Source organism: Tyto alba, unplaced genomic scaffold, assembly GCF_018691265.1.
Source record: "Tyto alba isolate M040663 unplaced genomic scaffold, T.alba_DEE_v4.0 Super-Scaffold_2, whole genome shotgun sequence".
NCBI classification, from domain to species: domain Eukaryota; kingdom Metazoa; phylum Chordata; class Aves; order Strigiformes; family Tytonidae; genus Tyto; species Tyto alba.
This window is the reverse complement of record NW_024881282.1, coordinates 58,747,589-58,763,874: the sequence shown is the minus strand read 5'-3', so window position 1 is coordinate 58,763,874 and position 16,286 is coordinate 58,747,589. Positions and strand designations below refer to the sequence as shown.

Here is a 16,286-nt window from a genome sequence, read left to right as displayed (position 1 = left end):
TTTATTTCCCACCCTCTCCCCCCTTGCCAGCAGATGGTTACATTTTTGTTACAGTAAATTACTTCTATAGGGTACTTAGTGAAATAGTTGATACACTGAATGTGTAGCATACAGGATAAATTACCTCCATAAAGCTTTAATTTACTGACTGTCAAAAAGTTGTTACATCTAAGCTCATTCTCCAAGTGGAAAAGTTACATTTTTGCAATCTGTTTGGTGCTAAATTTCATTGTAACTCAGACAAGTGCTGACTTGTTAAGGGCAATGAAACAAAACATTGCAAAATTGGTGCCATTTTGTTTTTTCATCACCTGATTTATTTTGGAGAATTACCATGTAAACAAAAAATGTAAGAAATTGATTTCTAGCCTAGTAGTGAGGAATCTGAAATAGAATGGAGGAACCAGTTCTCACTTGCAGTAAAAATCATATCCTGGCTGTAGAGAAGATCAGCGTATCAGTTGTGCAAAGGGGCTTCAGTGTGAATAATGTTTAGTAACACTTTAAACATTGAAGGAATTAACTTAATTTTGGGAAAATATAAGCATGTATCAAAGTCCATTGATGTCTATAACATGGGCCATTTATAATTTTCTTTTCTAAGTCTGTTTTTGGCTTTTAGCCTAAGAACTTGGGCAGTATAGCCAGATTTCATAAGCCATACACTTAGGAAAGGCCAAAGCTTACAGGAGGCATGAAAATTTGCCATATATGTTTGAGCCAGCCATGAGGCACAACTCTGCCTTGACACAAATGGAATTGGAGTTTGACAGTGGTGTAAAGGGAGATATATTGTCTTTTGGTGGTGTTAAAAGTGAAACGAGAACTTTCCTTAAGGTCATCATGCCTGATGTAACGTTTGATTTTGAAGCTTAGCCTTAATATGTAACCATATGGCTGATGTATGTGTGCTCCTGAAAGGACAAAAGCCAATCAAATTGGGATGTTGCACATCATATAACCCATCAGCTTTGCAATGCCAAACAAACATATGCTCCCTGCTTTCAAGTGGCCATGCTGGGGAGGGATCAAAGCACCACGCTTGAGAGAGCAAGAGTTTCCTAAACAGTGTGCATCTGTTCTTGTAGCACTTCTGTGATATGGAAAGATGAATGACCTTCTCTGAGTTCATAAAATAAGGGGAAACCTAGGAGGACATGGTCACTGTTGAGGTTAGAAATACAGTTAGTACAGGATGCTGTCTGCAATTTGGTCAGTGGAAATTTTAACAGTGACTTCAGTCAGAGCAGAATTTGGCTATTATTATGCAAGCTCTTATCGGAGCCCAGGTAGAAGAAGTGATTCCTTTATTGGCACAGGCTTTCTAGAAATAACTAGACAAGAGAGAACCTTGTAACTTATAAATAGCATGACATAAAGAGACAAACAGTTATTTTTCCTAATTCTTCTTTTTGATGAGATTTAAACACCAGAAGACTCTTCAAGACTTGTTAGAGCCATAGAAAGGCACTTGAATATCTCTCAGAAAGACTGGAATAGGGGCCAGGAATTTAGTTTTCTCCCTGTCAAGGAGAATAAGTAAGATCTGACCTCCTCTGAGGTAGGAGGAAGTTGGTTCAGTAAAAGGAACTGCCTCAGCAGTCTTCTCTGCGTAAGAGGAGATGCATTTACTGAGTCCAGTGCTCTCCTAAGGTTGGAGGTGAAGGAACGCCCTTGGCCCAGGAGGAGTGTGTCTTACAGGAGCTGCTGGTCTGAGGCAGCCAGGCCGAGGTACGGCACTCTGGGAGGGCTCTTTTCTTGGCAGGTGCTGCAGAAGCCATGCAGTCCACAGTGGTAGTGGCTAGGATGGCTCTCCACAGCAGCAAATGTGTCCTCTCTTAAATGTGTGTGGGGGGCACAATCTGCTGTAGACTTGTCTGTTTTCTTTCCTTTCTTCTGGCATAAGGGTATTCTTGGGATGCAGGTCTTCTTTTATCAGAAAACAAAGTGAATATTCAGTAGTGATTTATTGCTTGATTTTTCTCATTTTTTATTTCCTTTTCCTTACTAAGACGAGAAGGGATGGAAAGCAAAGCAAAGGTAAATACTGTTTTCTTAACCTGGTAGATGGTCAAGGAGTTCTCTTGGGTTTAAACTGGCTTCTTTCCCTCATGCAGGCACCCATGGTGCTGTCAACAAAGTAAGGGCTGTCAACAAAGTAAAATGGATGAGACAGGACAAAAACAGATTAGTAATTAATTGTAGTTAATTGGTATAATTCATAAACTTGCTTCTGAAAGCAGTCAGAAGATATCTCCCTTGTGGGGGATGACAGTGAGCTAGAGGCTACCTATTCTCTCATTTACTTTGTAAAAATTTTCTTAATGTTTTGTGATTCACATGCTAGAAGATATCCATTTATTTTTATCAGAATAACAGGCATTTTATATGTTGTATGCACACAAACAAGCTACCGTGCTACTCTGTGCCGTCATTCCTTCCCACCTATTGTTTGCCTGTCTTGGTTTCATCTGACTATGAAATCTAGGGGGACTGAGCCCTGCACTTTGGAATGGATCAAGCTGTGCTGGATCCAAGTTTCATGTCTCGCTGGCAGCTGTAGCGGTGGAGTTGTACTAGTCCACATCTGGACAGGAGGAAACACCTCACCTCCTGTCATGCACTGGCAGAGGGAGCAGCAGCTGCGCAGTGTGGGACCATTTGCAAGCACAAGAGGAATATCTGACTGTTTGAGCTGTGTTTGCCATTCAAACAGCTGCTCCGCATCTTCTGGACCAGGCAAAAAAAAAAAAAAAAGCTATAGTCTGGGTGGAAGTGTCCCACAGGCTGAGCTGTGATGTGGTGTGTGACACAACACTGATAGCTTAACGGAGCCCCTGACTCACTAGGCTCTCTGTGATCTGAAATAATATACGTAATGTTAATCAGGAAGGCTCTCAGAGTGTTTTCCTAACAATCCTAATCTCATTTTCCATGACATGGGCCCATTTATATCCCCGACAGATTATCTTGCTTTTCTTCCCTGTCAGCTGAGGTCATGTAAAATCCTAAAATTCAGTGCTTGCTTTATTTTTGCCAGTGGAGAAATCTCTTTATTACAGAAATGTGAAGCAGATGATCAGAACTTCAGCACAGTTAGCTTCCCACATTTACAGTCCTATAGTTAATAATGCTTACATTGTCATCCTTCTCACTCCCCTCCAGTTTGGGGAAATTGTAACAGTGACCATGAGCTCTGCAGAAAAAGAAAAGGTGCCCTCCATCCACCTTGGACTTTTCATTTCCATCTATGACCACTAAAACACCACCTTCTTTTGAGGAAGTCAGGTCTAAAGGTGTATAGTGCTATCTAGTTTATCCTGAGGCACGGGCCAATCTTTTCAGCAGAGAATTATTCTGAATCTTATGTTTTTGTTATGAAGCTAATCATAAGTCCACATCTATATACCATAACATTAAGATACATATTTTGATAATTTTACTGTATTGCTTCAGAAGGGAGATGACTCCCTGATGGTATAACACGCTTTAACAGATCCAAGAAGTCAGAGTACTGTGTAGGTCTGATCTGGCTACAAGCCTAATACATGGATAGGTTTCTTACAGCTTTAAGGTTTTAAGCCCAGGAGGGAGACTTAATAGAAAAATGAGGAGATGAACTGTTAGGAATGCTGTGGTAAACAGTTAGAATTTTCTGGGTCTAGAATGCCGATTCTGTCAAAACATGTGAAATGATACATACTGGTTTTATAGAGGGTACTTTGCTTCACTAGGCACCAAGATAAAATCATTAAATCATTCAACATGGAATATGAGCTGGTATCTCAGAAATTGGGCAGTAAAGAAGGAAAGGAATTCTTTATTATTTATGACATATTAGACTTAAAGGAAACATTCTTTGTTTTGTGTTTCTTTTTAACATCAAAAATTGCCTCTGTGGAAGGACAGTTTGATCAGAGAGCATGTAATGGAACAGAGTTCTTTTTAATTTTAATTCAGATTGAATCCAAACCAAGTGATCAGTATCTTACCGGAATGAATCTCTGACATTTAGAGATGCTAGTTCATGTGACAGGAACTGATGATTTAGTTCAGTTCTCAGTAGACTAATTTTACATAAAATAATATTTTTAGTAATTGATTACTTTCAGTAAAGTGAAAAAAAAACCATGGTAAATAGGCCTTATTAACCCATGAGAAGCTGATTTACCCTGGCTATATATAAATGTAAGATTTACATCAGTAGCATGGGAGTGAAAGTCCATGACACACTAAGAGTTTCATCAGTATCTAGTTTTCCAGATATTTAATGAAAAAAAAATAAACCTGCATATTATTTAGCTTGTTTTTAAGGAAATGAGACTTAGACCATTGTACTGTGTGCTCACTGATGTTTCTCTGGTTAACTTTTGAACCTGTTATACAATTTCTAATTCTTGATTCTAAAACCTGATGAAGGGATGGAGTTTTCCAAAATGACTGCAACTGGCTCCAGTAAGGAGGAGGATTACCTTGATGGTTACCTGTTTTGCCAGAAGCACACACACCTGCAGACCTGGCTACACCTTGTCGAGATCTTAAGCAAGATATAGATGGCAGGTTATGGAGACAGGCTAAGTGGAGAGTGATTTACAGAATGTGGAGATCAGTTGTAGGTGCCATGGGATGGTATATGATCCTGCAGGGCAGGGGAAGGAGCTGGACGTCATGCTGAGGCAGTGCAGGCTGGTGAAACTGTAGAGCACACGTATGTAAGGTTTCTTCAGTTGTCTACTTGTGCAGCAATTTATGTTGTGCTACAGGCATTTAAAGAAATGCAAAGAAAAATTTGCCAAGTGTTTTCCATTTCACTATGCACAGCTGAAGTGTTAAGCAATGTGGAAACACAAGTCAGATATAAAAAAGGGTATTTACTTGCTGGTACAGCTAGAAGTATACATTTTTCCTGTCCTTTTTTTACAGGTACTTTTTCTTAATAAAGATGATAAATGTCTTAACAGTATTTCACAAACAGAAATGAAGTGCCTTTAAGGTCTCACGCTTTTAGAGGTTCTTTTCAGTGCCATGCACAATAAATAAAGACTAATACCCAAATGCTTCCTTCCTTTTTTTTTAAAAAAAAAAAAAAAGTTATTTTATTGCATACCATTTAAACAGTAGTACATATACTCCTGAGGCTTGATACTTGTGGTAGTGGCACTTTGAATATCTCATCTAATTTTTTCAGAGAAACAAATTAGTACCTTGAGGATTGCAGAATTATTAGCATTTTTTCTTTTCATCTTCCAGCTTGAGTTCTCCGACTGAGTAAGTTATAAATCATCCTGCTACCTGGCAGAAAGTTTAAGGCAATCCTACTTCAATTATATCCAGGGCATGACTGAAAATTGTTTGGTTGTTCCCAAGGAACAGATATAGTGTGCTTTCTTGTTTCATAAGTAGGGCTAAATCCAGATCTCTTCTTAGTTCTTGGGTATGCACTCACTAGCTGAAAATCCCGTAATGAAGAATTGCATCGTTCGTTTAATTGGTGTTCTGCATGATAGAAGCAAGGGCAGATGCAACTCCTTGCTCTCCCCCGTAAATCCAGGCCTGTGGAACACACTTTGAAGTGGTGACAGTTTTATGTTCTCTGGAGTAGAAATGAATTACTCTTTCTAGACCAGATGAATTAGAGTTTAGAAGGTAATGCAGGCTGCCTCTGAAGCCCAGAAGTCAGCAATCAGAAAACTTAAATGATGTAGAACTCATAATTTTCTGCAATCTTTCTTTCTATTGATTCCACTGATAATTAAATCTGAACCTTTTGGCAGTTCTCGGAACTTTTTTATTAAATTCTACAGTGACAGATTGAAGGTCTCCATGTCCAGAGGTGAACAGGGTTTTTATCATAACTCTGCCTGAGTGGGTTGAATATTCTTTGCTAACATTATTCTCGAGGGTAAAAGATGATTTCTTTCTTTTACTAACATAAATATTTTACAGGTCTTTGACAAACCTAAACTTGGAGGCCCTTGATAAATTGTTTGAGCTTGAACAACTTCGGCAAACATTTCTGATTTGATGCTTTTCATTTTGGCAAATGCTTCTATTGCAGTCATTTTTTTCAAACTGTCAAATTATCTTTCTGAGCAAATGTAGTAGTACTACAATACATGAGAATGAGAGAGTCAGTAAACATTTGATTTTTGCCACTTCCTGACATGTTTTGTCTGAAATAGGAAAGCACTTTCATATCTAGCCTTAACTGTGCTTAGCAATTGCTGTGGTCGATAGTGAAAAATATCCCTTATAATGAATACTGGAATATACCCTGAGCTGCAATACTGGAACCTCACTGAAACACCACCTAATTCTTTACTGATGTACACTTATAACAGCCTAGTGTACAAGGTGTTCTCACTAGTCTGGCTGTTACTGCTTATGTGAATGGAATCCATTTGGTCACACAAGTCTGAGTCATTTGAGGTTGGGACCAAACCCAGATACAGCTAGAATAGAGACACCCCACAAAATCTGCTGCATCTAATGCTCAAAGTATAACATCTAGGCAAAATCCATGTGCTGTCCAAATATGTTCCCTGGATCACTGAAGTCCAGTAAGTAATGATCCAGTTTTGTCCTTCAGTGTACAGGCAGTTTAAAGATACACAAATGTCAGTAAAGTCAGAGCCTGAAAAAGTCACATAGCAATGGATGGCATACAGGGAACTTTTCGATGTTGAGTGTGGAATAAAATTTACTAATTCTTTCAAAATATTAGTTATCATTTAAATATGCCCATCATTTTAGAGAAGCTTCTTTAGTTGTTCAGCTGTCAATAAATGGTATGTGGGATGCGAGGGTAGCTAAAAATAGATTATTTCCTTCATTTTCTGATGTTTGATCAGCATTAAAGAAATGTAGAAATGATAGGGCTTGCAGTTTAGAGTGCTACTAACCTGTTCCCTGTTAAGACATTTGCTAGAATGCTACATCTCACACACACAGGCAGTTACAAAGAGACTTCCAATGTTTTCTAGTGCTATAGTGTGTGGTAGGATGGTGACATATAGCTAAACTTTATGTTAGCACATGCTTTCTGGAACACCAGCAAAAACCACTTGAAGATTCTCTAGAACAAAGGGTGGTTTAATCAAAAAGGAGAAAGTTTTTCTTTGTGTTTTTGTCAAATAGCAAGCATCTTTGTTTTTCCTTCTTTTAACCTTTTTCTGTATTTATAGCATCAGAAATTCATACATATGCTTAGCTTGCCACAGGTGGATCTTTTTGGCCTTGACAGAATAAATTTATCTCTCATATAAAGAATGGTTTATGAAGGAGGTTTTGAACAGAATCTCATACTCTCTACTGGGTAACATCACTGCCTGATAATGGCAAGTTAGAGATTTCCTAATACATGGAGAGGATCTCCTGCTGGATTTTTTGAACTAGACAATATGCTGTTCCAATGCAAATTGTGCGCATTATTTTAATAATTACAATATTTTAATATATTGGAAATCCTCTTAGCAACACTACAGCTAAATTAGTGGTAGAACAATGATATAAAAGGAATGACTTGCTATTGGAAGTGGAGGCATTATCTATGTGCTGCTCGTATAGGCTCAGTTTCTGAAGAAAGAATAAATAAGACCCCAGTCCTGCAGGATTACTTGCATGAATAGAGTTCTTTATATGTAAATCTTTTCAGGATAAGAGCCTTTGTAATTTCTAGTGCAGGAGCCATGTCTGTCAGCTTTGTGATGCACCTTCAGTATGAGTGCATAACTAATAATACTCAATTTGAATTCATTGTGAAAGCAGTGACTCCAGCTCAGGCCATGAGTTAAATCCAGAATAAATGGGGAGCAATCATTGCAGAGGCTCTCAGCACATCGATAGCATTCTCATTTGCCCTGTAAAGTTGCCTTGTTTACACCCTGGATTCACAACGGACTTGCCTGTAGAAAGACAAGAGCTTGGATCTCCACTGCTCACAGATCCAGTTTCCCCTGTTTTCAGACCTCCACGTCTAATGAAACAGCCTGCAGCTAGCAGAAGATGATGAGATGTTGATGTGATTAACCAAACCAATTTTTAAAATTGCTTAACCTCATAACTCAGTGGTGGCAGCTGGAAGTGCAGTTTTTGTCGGCCTGTTGCAATGCCTCTGATCAGGGCGGGGCTCTGGTCCCCAGCCTGGGGTGCAGGTGGTGTGCTCCTGCTACACGGTGCATGAAGTGGAGCGAAGAGCTTATTTTCACCCTCACTAAAGTCTTAACTTTCTAATCAAAATACAGCTGTTACACTAGTCCAGCTCTGCTGTTACACTTAATAACACAGTGAAGACATGGACTTTCTAGTACCTGTTCCCTTCTGTGGTGTTACACCGACCCTTCCAGCGTCCTCTGGGCCTGGAGGCTGGTGGTGTCCGTAATTCTCACGGAGAGCTGGAGGGGCAGAGAGTGAGGCTATGGTGAGTCATTAGCACACTGGCACTAGGACAAGTTTCATGCTAGCAGTGGGGGTCCCTTACTGCCTCCTCATATATCCACTTGGAGATATTTTAGCAAGTTTTCTAGCACAGTTGGCTTGCTTGCACTTTCTTAATTGATTCCCAGTTCCACATGATACTTGTTTTTCTGTTTTCTACCACTAAAACTGTTTTTACCTGACCTACTCCTTTACACTGCAATTTGTATTTGCAGGCTGATGCCTCTGGTATTATCCTGTGCCTGTGCTGTGCTACACTTTGGTTTTTTATTAGGGTTGTAGCTACTTTTGTGATTTTTTCATGATCCAACATTTAATAGTTTACGCAGAAGTTCAGGTTTTTTTTTCATAATCCTTGGAAACGAGAAAGAAATGTGGAATTAAAGAGATTTCTGAATATCAAGCTTGCATCTGATTAGCTGAAATTTTTTATACCAGTGCAGACTTGCCTGTGAATGCACCTGTTTTTTAAATGAATCTAAGCCTTGCTTCCAGCAATTGAGCTTAGTTAGGTTAACATCACAGTTTAAGGAAAGCCGGTGTGACTCTTACAGTAGCCTCAGCCTGAAGCAGACTTGATGGTGAGGTCTTCTGCCCATCAGGCATACTAAAATAATTTTTGTAAGAGGGTTTTGAATAAACTCCCGCCTGCTCCATGCAGCTGTGGCAGACTGCAGAGCCAGGAAAGACAAATGCACCAGGTGAATTTCAGGAGTCCCTCTGGGTGATGGCCTGTGTTTTAGGTTAGCTGACAGGGAGCCAGTACCCAGTCCTCTCAGTCATCTTAAGGATCCATCCAAACTAGGGTGAACAGATTCAGATCAAATGGGTGCCCTGAGACACAGTTTGCCTGGGGAAAGGTGAGGTGGATACCCTCGGCTCTGTGTCTGCATCGCAAACCTTGGGTGGAAGAAATTAAATTTACAGCTGGGTTTGTCTTGTTTGTTTGTGACACTGTAAGGTGCCTTCTGGAGTAAAGAGTAAAATTGACCCCCTGGTTTCCAGAGTTGAAGGGTGACAACTTAAATGTCACCTTAAATGTCACCTTAAATGTCATGTTTATTCACTTTTACTGCCGATCATTTTAGTCAAAATATCCACTGTGCAGTTCTTGCTTATTGGAGATGGATGCTATACATATATTAGCTGGAAAATGCTTGCCAAGGCAAGGAGTCTATTCCCTTGCTCATCCAAATTTTCCCCAGTCGGGTAATAAAGTATACATTAAAACTTCAGTGATCACCCTTCTAAAAATGTCTTCGTTAAAATAAGCTCTCTGATGATTTACATGAACAATAGGTTTCATAAATCATGTTTTGTGTGTCAGATTGTGTTTCTCAATTTAGTAAGCCTATCCTTGGAGTGTTTGTCTTTTTAGAATTTTATCTTTTTATTTATTTATTTATTTTACTTTCTGGGTGCTGATTCTTAAACTTTCTCTCTTTAATAGTAGTTGCAGAAAAATTTAAAATTGTACCTATTGAAAGAAGGTAAGCTGGGTCAGCATACTTCACCAAACAATATTTATAGCTCTACTTAAAGGTCTTTAAAGAAATACTGTTTCTGAAATTATGATTGATGAAATTAAAATGATTTCAATATTCTCAGAATTGTATATGCCAGTTGATGAACTAGTTTCTTCTTCTTGGGGTGCATTTTTTTCGTCATAAAAATTTTGCATCTCTTGGACCTCCTGTCCATTTTCAAAGAAACCCTGATTGCACTGTGGCTATGTCAGCAAAAATGCATGTATGGACATGACAAGTTAGGTGTATACATATGGCTTCTAGCAGCTTTAAGATTTCTGATTTGAAATAATAGGCCCTTTAATCAAGCACGTTAGCAGATTATGCTATAGCCTCTTAAACAACTGTTAACTCTGAGGAACTGATTTTTGAAACTTTCAGGAAAAATCTTTTGAATTAAATTACTCCCTTTTTCTGTTTTTTTTTTTTTTTTTAATTGATGACGATAGTTTACAAGCACACATTTATTGTAAATGAATGGGGGATTCAGTACAAGGGATTGCATAAATTGGACTTCTGTGCATATTCAATAGATAATCAAAATGCTATTTCAGACAATTTAGAAGATCATGTGGGTATTTAAAGTTTGAAGAGAAGATTTTCTAAGAAACAGAAGTTTCTAGAACTTCCTGGAAAAGCTGAATGAGGTCTTTGGAAGCTGACTCTAGTTAAATTTCCAACTTTTCTGACCTCTCCAACTTGCCTGTTTTTCTCGAAGAGTCACCACTTGCTTGTTCCAAATAAAACGTCCATACAAGAAATCCTGCCATCAGTGAAATCATTTGCAGGCTGATTTCCTTTGGCAGGGCCAAGAGACTATTTTAATGTTCCTGTTTCTGTTGTTCCTCAGCAAATTCTGAAATTGCCCTTTAAGACACACAGCCTTCATGGAGCAGTATTGCAAAAGGTTGTTTTGACTTTTTATGACAAGTGGGTGTATTACTGTTATAAATTCCCTAGCCTTCAGTAAAAAATCTAAAATCAGATTAAAAAAAAATAATGTAAGGTAAATTACTTGAAGAAAAGACTATGTCAGAAGAAGGTAATATAGGCAGCAGAGCAAGGCACTTAGGAGTTAGAAAGCATCTGCTGTGGTTGCCTGTGCAGTGAGAGTCAGTAGACAGAAATGTTGTTCTCTGACGGGCCGGGGCTTCGCTGGAAAGTTGGAGAAACTCCTCTGGAGGGGGTTTTGTGGGGGGAAGGAGGAGAGAGGAGGTGGCCCAGTGCTTGGGGTGATGGTTTAGGCAAGGTGTACCTCATTGGGTCATTCTGTCTCCTGCTCCGGCACTTCCAGACTGCTGCTTGTCTGACCCGCTTCTGGAGCTGGGATTGGACTGGGAGAGTGGGCTGGTTTGCAGGCTCTCAGGCTGATGGGGAAACCTACTTCGGGTTTTCCAGTGCTACCTCTGTAGCATTCCTGGGAAGATCGTGGACAGCAGGGATCTTTACTTTTATACGAAGAAAGCATTTGCTAAATCATCTTCCTGAAATCTGAATTTTAAAAAAAGAAAAAGAGAAAAAAAAAAAAAAAGGAATAAGCTCTGTGCTTGCATTGCAAATTGCTTAAAGGATGGGAACTAAAGTTAGACAGATGATGTAAAATTCAGTTAGTGTCTAAACAATCCATTTAATTTATAATTTTCCAACAATGTGAGATGAATTTATGTGTGCTTTTGACTCGTGTCTTTCTCATGTGGCACCTGCAATTTTTCAGGTATATCTTTGACATGACTACCCAAACAGTAACTTCAGATGACAAAAAAGGATGATTTCTTAAATACTGCTCTGTTTCTATTTTCAAGCCAAAGCTGGATCTTGTATCTAGTGTTGAGGCGCGGAATCATGACTTTACAACCAGTAAGGTTATAAAGCAGGTATATTTATTCAGCGCTGGGCACAGGGGGGATGACTCCACCACAGACATGCACCACCTGGAGCCAAAAGGGGCTCCCTTTTATCGTATAAAACATTACATATTCATCTGCTCTAATACATATGCATCACTACTCCAAGGATAGGGGGGAATATTACAATTAGTTCCAAAAACTCATTAACATATCCCCCCACCCCAAATTCCTCCCGTCGCGCTTGCGCAGTGCTTCCTGGTAGTTGTGGGCAGGGGGCTTCAGATGAAGGCTCGTAGTCTTCTTCACTGTGTTTGCTAGTTGACCCTTACTTCTGTGCCAACTCAGTCCTGTAGCCACATACACCTTATCCTTCAAGTCTGGGCTAATTTGCAGCTCCTTTGTCTTTATGGCTCAGTGGTTTTAGTTCCTCTCTTATCTCAAGGACAAGAGATAACAGAGAGGGCCCATCCTTTCTTCCCTCCATTCAATCACAAGGGAGTTACCGTCCTTTGATATGGACCATCAGTGGCCCATCTTGTTCTTTCTCGGAGTTACCATCCTTTGATGGAGGCCATCTGGTGAGCAGCCCAAGAAGGGGGGAGGCTATTGGGTTAGTGTTTCCTCAGATCAGTGTTTTGTACCATTTCTGTGTTGATCATCTATCCTGTATTGTAACTGGAGCTGTATTCTTGCTGGCACTATGAAACTGTTCTTGCTTATTGTTTGCGTAGGTCAAGGAATACTCATTCTGGTTTCTGTTCTTTAGTAATGCCTAGACAGGGCCAAAATTTGCTTTATCTTTTTTTGAAAGATACGGAAGAACTTTTATACATTTTTGAATACAGCTTCACATTCACTGTAATTTTTGAGCTTTTTGTTAGCTTCATTTTCTATCATAAGCGGTAAGAGCAAGTTGAACTTTCTAGCTATTATGATCACAGACTACAGAGAGAGCTAAACTACATAATCTGTTTTGCAGTTTTCAAGTGGGCTTTTTTTGTGAAGGACTTGTGGGAAAGGCCATGTGCATTGAAACATGAAAACAGATACTTAAAAGGATTAGGTGGAAATTCAGAGGAAGGCTTTATGGAAAGGAGGCAAATTATCACTAACAGCTTTGAGAAAAGCTACTAGAAAAATGTCAGAAGTCCTCACTGTTCTGAGTCAGAGCTTAAATCAGAATGCAATTTATGTCTTTAGAAATGCTTTGTCTAATGGTTGATACTAATGTCATTTTTTTAGTGCTACAAACTAGTGCATTGATTTTCAATTAAACCTTAATATCTCTAGATAGAAAACAGCTTTGTATCGCTTTGGAGCTTGGAAAATCTAAGGTCCTTAACATGCAGAAAAAGCATTTCATTTTGTATTTATACAGGACTGAGTACTGTATTCTCATCCAGAAGCCATTCCTAAGTAGGTAATAGATATACAAGTATCTGTCTGATATAAATTAATTAATCATTTTTTGGTTTGGTAAAGTTCTTATTTTGCCCCTGTTTCTTTTCCATGGGTGATGTTTTGCATGACATACTCCTCCTATAGTGTCCTCCACAGTGGATTCATATATATAACAAGTATTACAAAAAAGCTTTTCTCTGAGTGGCGGTTAATTTATAATGACCCCTTTTTGCCACTGCTGTGCACATCCAGTGCCTGGTCCTGAACTGATGGGTCCTTCTGATTAGCAAAGACTGAAAGTGGCTTTTTCAAGAGCTACTCATGATGGCTTAGGCATTGTTGAATTAAGCAGTAATCTTTCTCCATCACAGCTCTCTCTCTTGCCTCACACTGTGATCGAGGCTGAAGAAGTGAATTTAGATCTGCAAAGATGATCTAAAATTCCATGTGGTTTTCTATAAATTTTCATGTATGGAGATTCAAGCAAATTACTTCATTATCTTTTACAGCCCACTGTGAATGGGAAAAGTGTGATAAAATTGAAAAAAAAAAAAATCTTCTGCCTGTCTTCATTGTGTTATGAGCTGAAATAATCAAATCACGTTTTTGTAACACCTGATGCAATATTGTCTGCCTGTTCTTGTAAAATGTAAAAAACAGGTGGAAGCACCACAGCTGACTCAGTAGCTCAATTCAGGTAACAATCAATACAGATAATGACACTTCCAGTGTCTTTGCTTGAATACGAAAGAGGAGTATATTGTGAAGGCTCCCAGAGTTGTCTGTGGAGGACGGCTTGTTTTGTCACCAGGAGTGATTCCTGCTGGAGCATCTCCCTCCATCCGCCGTGCCCGGGGCGGGCAGGGAGGTGCTGAGTGGTGTCATCTGAGCAGCGTGACCTGCCACCCAGCAGCGACATGGGACATCCCTGAGCTCCAGGCCTGGATATTGCCTGGGCACATTCAAACTGATGGTGCTTGTCTGGTTTGTTGAAAGGGTTTTTTTAATAGGTGTCAACAAATACTTTTTCTAGAAGTTAAAAGAGAGAAAAATACTCCGTTTATAGGCCCGTCTCTCTTTTATTTGTGGGCTACAGGCCTACAGAGCTCTTTCACTTTTAGACCACTCTGAATCTGCGTTTGGTTTTACTGGTGTGTGTTTTTCTCTCTCGTTTAAGTCACGTAGAGTACGACAGAGCAAGGATCCTTCATTCTGTTTCCTATGTTGTGTCCATAAACATCCAGTGTTCGGTGGATATACTGAGTGAGAAGGATCTCTCCTTTCACCCTGTGTCTGTGTGTACTGTCTTCAGCAGATTAGTTTAAAAATTATGAAGTTCCTACACTAACTATATAAGCAAGAAAGATTTATATTCTGTTTTAAACTTGCAAGGATAAACATATTTAATTTGCACTTTCCCAGACTGTTCTTGGGTATTTCATCTTTTCCCCTGATAACATCACCATTCTAGATACTCCATGTTTTGTTTTAAATCAAAACAACACAGTTCTATGCCCTGTAGTTTTTCTGTAGTTCCCCTGAATTTCACACTTGGAAAATGTATTTCTAGCTCCCTAATGTCCATAGTCTGTCTTTTTATTTTAGCAACTGTCTCACTTTGACAGGTTTTTCCATAAGACATTGGTTACTAAAGATAAAACTTCCAGAGGTGAAATACTCACAAATGATGTAATAGGAATATCCAGAGTTACTAGTGAAAGGGAAGGAAGGTGTTAACAGCTACTGCAGTTTGTCTCTAACCAGGTGTTGCCTTGTTGAGGACAAAATTCATGTGTGTTGATTTCTTTAACCTTTTTTTTCTGCTTCCTACATTGCACAGCAATCATAAGGGTCAGCTGAAAGAGATGAATGTATAGCTATTAACAAAGTGCAGAGTTTGGTGTAACACAAGTGGATCTTGAAAAATACATAGAAAGTTACAGGAAGACATTGTATAGTACTATTAAGGTGTTTCACTGAATATGGTGGGGAATAGTTCATAAGCCTTTACTTTATAAAAATGCATAGTTAACTGAGGGAACTTTAATGAGAAGTTGGCATTCTTTAAATGCTTGACATTTCAGAAGACCATTCAGAACCTTGAGGTTGTTTTTTCTGTGGTCTCATTTATTTTCCATCCCAACTAATATATTATAAAGCAAATGTAAACCTTTATATTAAGTGTTGGAAAAATGACAGAATATATTGCATTATCTTGATGATGTACTCAATAACTTCTTACTCCAAGAACTTCCTGCTTGAGATAAATGTGTTGCTTGAAAACCAGTGTTCAGAGTTACTAAGACTTATGACCATGCAAATATGTACTCAGCAAGGGCATGGATGGAGATTAAAATTTAGGCATGACAAAGTGAGTCCTTTTGTGTGTGTGGCTCTATATGATTAGTTTAAATTATGTCTGTCCACAGGGAGACTCTCAGGAGTAGTTTACAAGGAGGTAGAAATAATAGGAATGTTATTTATCGATGAGGAAGATTCTGATAAGCCGCAGCAGAAGGATTAAACCACAGTGTCAACATGTACACTTACTTACTTTATGAAGGGAAAAAGACTGAGCCTGGAAGTACAGTCATCATCTTTCTCCTCCTCTCAGCACAGTGAAGACTGTGACATTAAACTTCTGAAATGCCATAAGATAGTTATGTCTCTTTATGTATGCATGCAGCATGGGGAAAGAAGTTGAATTACACATCTTAATGAAGCCTTACCAGAAATTTTTACATTTCCAGTCTTGTAAATGGTCATCAAATCACTGAAGGGCAGATATGATTTTGTGTTGCAGTAAATCAGAGCACAAGAGAAACAGATTAGCGAGCATGCCTTGACAAAGCTACCTACAAAGTATTTTAGTTTTGGAGCCTGAGTGCCTGGGTCTTTCATGTCATCCATGGAATTAGCAGTTGGAATGTATATATCTCAAAAACTCCTTACCTCACATTCACATACTTAAATCATTGTCCATTTAGCTACTAACACAACTTAAAAATCCTTTGTATAATAGGGATGAACTACAGTTAAAAAAGGAAGTACAGGCATGGGAGTGAGCTGGAAATCT

General features: G+C 38.9%; 1 protein-coding gene across 1 annotated transcript in view; it reads left to right on the top strand.

Annotated features, from left to right (window-relative positions):
• Positions 1-16,286, top strand: part of CNTN1 (contactin 1) — a 261,654-nt gene that overhangs the window by 64,102 nt on the left and 181,266 nt on the right. The gene's annotated exons all lie outside the window — the stretch shown is intronic.